This window comes from Monodon monoceros, unplaced genomic scaffold (genome assembly GCF_005190385.1).
Source record: "Monodon monoceros isolate NGI ecotype Baffin Bay Population unplaced genomic scaffold, NGI_Narwhal_1 Contig3199_ctg1, whole genome shotgun sequence".
Classification (NCBI taxonomy): domain Eukaryota; kingdom Metazoa; phylum Chordata; class Mammalia; order Artiodactyla; family Monodontidae; genus Monodon; species Monodon monoceros.
The window spans coordinates 551-6,845 of NW_021699119.1; the positions used below are offsets into that span (position 1 = coordinate 551).

Genomic DNA, 6,295 nt, shown 5'->3' on the forward strand with positions numbered 1-6,295 from the left:
TAAAAAAGCTGGGGAGAAGAGATCAATTAGGACGTTGGGATGAACATCTACACACTAATATACATAAAATAAATAATCAACAAGGAAATACTCTATAGCACAGCCCACTGTAATAACCTATATGAGAAAAAAATCCAAAAAACAATAGATTATATGTATGTGTATAAATCAATAATGTTGCTGTACCCCTAACACAAACACAATGTTAAACATCAACTATACTCCAATATAAAATAAAAGTTTAATTTTAAAAAATGAGTCCGCTATTCCCCTCAGGCCCCCGTGACCGCTGTCACATCCCTAAGCAGACTTGGGTCCCAAGGCTGAACTGTCATGGGGCCGAGGGAGCTGGGGAGGATGTGGCAGCTATAAGCCCCCTTGCTCTCGAGTGCCTGGTAACCCCTAGATGGGACCACAATCTTTAGATCCAGGTGGCCCCTCTTGAAGCTAAACCAAGGCTACAGGACCCAACAGCCCGGTTGAACCTCGGGCTGAAAGACCTTTGAAAAGTCACCAGGTTTCCATGGCCTCGGATGGTGGGGATCCCACCTCCAGCCTCCTTCCTTAGAGTCACCCCACGTGAAAAGGACAACCCCTCGGCATAGCAGTCTGGCGGGGGGCTGGGATATATCTGGGGGTCACAGGATAAGGAAGAAGGAGTAATGAGACACACGCCCTTGGGTGTTTGTGCTGGCACATTCCACTCTAATTGACAACCCAGGAATACAACTTGCCCTAAGGCTCTGGTCACCCCAGTAACCAGAGTGCGACATGAAGAAATCCTGCCGCCTTGTGGCCATTACCTGTAACTACAACTTTCAAACCACTGCTTAAGAGCACTTAATGTTCACAAGGGCTGCGGTGCTGTATTAAAATAACACCTACTCTAATAAATGTCCCGGGGTAGGTCATGGAATGAGAATTCAAAAACTGGCAAACTTAACAACAAACCGATTTTAAGAGTTAAATTTTAATCACGTTTACAAAAAAAAAAGAAAGAAAGAAAGAAAGAAAAAAGCGTATGAAAAGATGCTCCAAATTACTACTACTTAGAGAAAAGCAAATCAAAACTACAACCAGGTACAACCTCGCAGGAGTCAGAATGACCGTCATCAAAAACTCTACAAACAATAAATAATGGAGAGGGTGTGCAGAAAAGGGAACCGTCCAGCGCCACTGATGGGAAAGTACATTGGTAACAGCCACCGTGGAGAACAGTATAGAGGTTCCTTAACTACAAATACAGCTACTATACAATCCATAAATCGCACTACTGGGGTTACATGCAAAGGAAATCATAACTGGAAAAGACGCTTCACCCTAACGTTCACTGTGTCACTGTTTACAACACCCAAGACTCGCAAGCAACCAAAATGTCCATCGACCGATGAATGGATGAAGAAGACGTGGGTAAGTATATACACGAGAATACTACTCAGCCTTCGAAAAGAATGAAATAATTCCATTTGCAGCAACGTGGATGGACCTAGAGGTGATCATATTAAGAGACCTTAGACCGAGAAGGACAAATATCATAGGATATCACTTATAGGTAGAATCCAAAACTCGATACAATTGAACTAATTTACAAAACAGAGAGAGACTCACAGACCTAGAAAACAAGCTTAGGGTTACTAAATTGGAAAGGTGGGGGAGACAAATGAGGAGGTTGGGATTAACGTATAATCACTAATATTCATAAAACCGATAATTAAGAAGGAAATATTGTAGAGCACAGGGAATTCTACTCAACACTCTGTCATAACCTATATGGGAAAAGAATCCGAGTGAGCACAGTCATGTGTATATACACTGAATCACATTGCTCTACACCGCAAATAAACACAACACTGAAAATCAACTATACTTTAAAATGAAATAAAAATTAAATTAAAAAAAAGAAAAAATGCCTAATAAACTCCCCTCAGGCCACGGCAATCTAGGCTATTATCACATCCCTGGAGCCTAAGAAGTCTGGGTTCCGAGGCTGGCCTGTTGTGGGACTGACAGTTTAGAGCACAGAGTATGCAGAGCATGGTTCTGGTCCTAAGCAACCCTGAACCAAGGATCACCTTTCACCAGAGGCCCTGGGACACTGACCTGAAGCAGCAGTCGCAGCAGTAGCTGGGATTTACTGAGACCTGAGTGAAGCAGCACAGAAAACCTGTGTAGGCGCATACCCCTGACTTACTGGTGAGGAAACTGGCAAGAAGGTCAAGAGCCGCCCTGGGCTGTCCACCGCCACGTGCCAGAGGCAGCGTTGACATCCTAATCCGTCTCAGCTCAGAAATCAGAACTCTCAAGGCTGGAATCCGCGACCTGGTGCTGGGGCTCCTCAGCCGTAATCGAGGAGTGGAGCTCACGCCGGGCCTTTGTGTGCGCACACACCAAAGAAAGGTCAGGCCGCTCACTGCAGGAGGTTCTGTGCACAGCTAAGTGTGGACCCCTCTTCTGCCTGTTCTTTGTCCATTTTTCAGCAGCAGAATCCCTGTTGTGAAATAAATCTTACATCATAACATATAAAATTGGAAAAAGTGGAACTACGTTGGTTCAAGTGAGGACAGAGGGCCTGGCCCACAAGACCTCCCAAGGCATTCCGCAAAATCCTAGCCTGCACAGAACAATAGGAAAATTGCTGCTCCCTCCCTTCCATTATTCAGATGCGAAAAGAAAGGCCAAGGAAACACCTTTGCTTGGGCTTCTCAATGGACACAAATTACACTGAATTCTAGTTAGCTCTACGTATCTGCCTTCCTTAACAAGCTCCGTGCTCCCGAGGGCAGGCCTGGTCCTCCTTACAGTGCCATATACAAATGAATAATGAGAAGGGACTGGTCCCATGTCTCACAGTGGGTTAGTGATAGTTTATTGGGCTCCTGGCCATAGGCTGTGTTTATAGCTTACACCATCCCATCGAATAATCTGGAAGTAAATGAAATTACCACTGTCAACAGTTTATGCTTAGGGTGGTAACATGTTAGCCATTCCTGGGGTAAGGGAAATACCTCCAACTTGTTACAACAAAACAGGCCAACCAAGTGCAGTGCCATGTTGTGTCCATCTTCAGGGCAGTTGCCAAGCCCAAATGAGAGGAATGTAAGGGTAATTTAAAAGATATACAGAGAATTCTAGTTAGGGCAAGATGGCAGTAGCAGCCACACTGATTTTCAATCCTCTCACAAAAGCAAAGCAACTAGGATAGCAAAAGAAACCCCTGGATGACATTAAGGTAGCACCTCAAACTCTGAAACATCAAGGAGTAGGGCCAACCATTCATAAGGGGGAGATTTCCACTTCCACACATGAAGGATTCACAGCTCCAAGAGTTTCCCTCAAGCCATTAACAACTAGAAAAACACAAAATCCATGAAACAACTGCTTTCTGATGTAGGACAACAAGCAGTGTTTGGAAGAAGAGGAAAAAGTGGGCATGGGAAGGGAGCACCACAATGGCCGCAGCTTTCTTCCTGGAGGCAGTTCCCAGGAAAGGGCAGGGAAATCGAATCCAGAGCCGCCTCACTGAGTTAAAAAGACAGATGAGAGTTCAGAAAGGCAAAGGTAGCATTTACACAGCAGAGTACTAGAGAAGAGTGAGCTGCTCAGAGATAGCCAGCTCCTCGGATCTGCAGGAGGGTCTCCTAGACTTTTGACCAAGTACTAACCTGCTTACGGGAAGGGTGAAACTCTCGTGACCAAACAGCAGTGGGCCAAGCAATTCCTGGAACTCAACACAGGGCGAGTAGTTCACGTTCCCAAGAACCAGAGTGCAACAGCCTCAGGATACAAAGGGCACTGGGTCGAGTCCTAAGAAAGATCATGCGTCAATGGTGTATCTTCAATCAGGTCTAGAGTAAAGGCTGCTCTGGACCTTAAAAGCAAGCCTTGAAAGCATCAAACTGATCCACCAATAATTTCACTTCTGCCAGATCAAAGCCCAACACTCTTTAAAGGAGTAACAAGAAAATTCAGCATGTGACAGCATACAATTTACAACATTCATCACCTAATCCAAAATTACTGGGCAGGCAAAAAAGCAAGCAAATGACCCATAACCAGGAGAGGAAAAAAGTGAGTAGCCACAGACTCAGAAAGGAGAGAGACCACGGAATTAGCAGATGACTACCTTAAAGACAGCTATTATAAATATGTTCAAGAATGTAAAGGAGGGCTTCCCTGGTGGCGCAGTGGTTGAGAGTCCGCCTGCCAATGCAGGGGACACGGGTTCGTGCCCCGGTCCGGGAAGATCCCACATGCCGCGGAGCAGCTGGGCCTGTAAGCCATGGCCGCTGAGCCTGCGCATCCGGAGCCTGTGCTCCGCAATGGGAGAGGCCACAGCAGTGAGAGGCCCGAGTTCCGCAAGAAAAAAAAAAGGAAGAAAAAAAAAAAAATGAATGTAAAGGATAATGAACATAAGAAAAATGGGAGATATAAGAAAGTTGCAAATGGAGTCTCTAGAAATGAACAATTCAATATCTGGAGTGAAAAATACCCTGGATGGGAGTAAAAGCACATTAGACACTGACAGGAAACATCAGTACATGTGAAGACAGCAATAGAAACTATGCAAACTGAAGCACAGGGAGAAAAGCACACAAGACAAAACAAAACAAACACAGAGACTCCAGTATTAAGTAGTCTCAAATATGTGTCAGTTGGATTCCAAAGGAGACAGAAAAATATGTTTAGAGAAACAGCCAAAATTTATCAGCTGGATTTGAACTATAACCCTACAGATTCTAGGAAATTAAAGAACCCCAAGCAGAAGAAAATACACATACAATAATAATACTGAACTTTCTTAAAAATTATGTAAGCAGGGCTTCCCTGTTGGCGCAGTGGTTGAGAGTCCACCTGCTGATGCAGGGGACACGGGTTCGTGCCCCGGTCCGGGAAGATCCCACATGCCGCGGAGCAGCTGGGCCCGTGAGCCATGGCCGCTGGGCCTGCGCATCTGGAGCCTGTGCTCCGTGACGGGAGAGGCCGCAGCAGTGAGAGGCCCGCGTACCGCAAAAAAAAAAAAAAAAAAAAATTATGTAAGCAGCCAGAAAAAAAAAAAGACATATTACATACACAGGAACAAATATAAGAATGACAGCCAACTTCTCATTAGAAATTATACAAATCAGACTTCCCTGGTGAAGCAGTGCTTAACAATCTGCCTGCCAGTGCAGGGGACACACATTCAAGACCTGGTCCGCGGAGATCCCACAGGCCGTGGAACAGCAAAGCCTGTGCGCCACAACTTATCCTGAGCTCTAGAGCCCATAAGCCACAACTACTGAAGCCCGCATGCCCAGAGCCCGTGCTCCGCAATGAGAGAAGCCACTGCAATGAGAAGCCCGTGCACCGCAACAAAGAGTAGCCCCCGCTCGCCACAACTAGACAAAGCCCGCTCGGAGCAATGAAGACCCAACGCAGCCAAAAATAATAAATAAAATAAATAAATTTATATTAAAAAAAGCTGGTTCTAGAACAAAAAATTTCAGATAAAGTAGACTTTAGAACAAGAAATACTTATAAGGGATAAAAAGAGGCATAATAATAAAAGGGTCAGTTCATCAAGAAGGCAACAATCCTAAAGATGTATGCACTTAAAATAGAGCTTCAAAATATGTGAAACAAAAACTCACAGAACTGAAGTCAGTTACAATTCCAGCTGGAGATCTCAACACTCCTCTTTCAGTAGCAGAAAAAATAGGACACTAGAAAACAGTAAAGTTACAGAATACATAAACAAACCTAGCAATCAATTTGACCTAACAGGCACTCATAGAACATTCTACCCAGCAACACTTAAACGCATTCAAGTACATCTGGAACACTCATCGAGACACACTAATTTCTGGACCCTAAAACAAACTTTAACAAATCTAACAGAATTAAAATTATCTACAACATATTCTCACACTATAATGGAAGTAACCTAGAAACCAATAATAGAATACTTGGAAAATCCTCAAATATTTGGAAATTTAAGCAATACATCTAAATTACTCATGGGTGAAAAAAAAAAATCACAATAAAAATACTTACCTATAGAGGAAAGGAGGAACAGAATGCAGGGGACAGGAAAGGAAGATAATAGTCTCTGCATGTACCTTGTCTCATACCATTGACTTGGGAACCACGTAATGTTTAATAATTAACAAGTAAAGGGGAAAAAATCCCTAAAAACTGAAAAAACAACTGGATGGAATGTTAGGTATATATCAAGCCCATGGCATAACCACACAGAGAAAACATTTAACTCATTTGACTGTATATTCATTCCTAAGACTGCGTTTAGTAGTTTTAT

General features: G+C 43.7%; 1 long non-coding RNA gene across 1 annotated transcript; it reads right to left on the reverse strand.

Moving 5' to 3' along the window:
- Positions 1 to 682: 682 nt before the first annotated feature.
- On the reverse strand, positions 683 to 5,934 carry LOC114902085. Its single transcript, XR_003795353.1, has 3 exons — positions 5,631 to 5,934; positions 3,663 to 3,804; positions 683 to 2,488 (listed from the first exon to the last, which is right to left on the reverse strand). It is a non-coding gene; the product is annotated as an uncharacterized LOC114902085 (long non-coding RNA).
- Between the last annotated feature and the right edge of the window lie 361 nt (positions 5,935 to 6,295).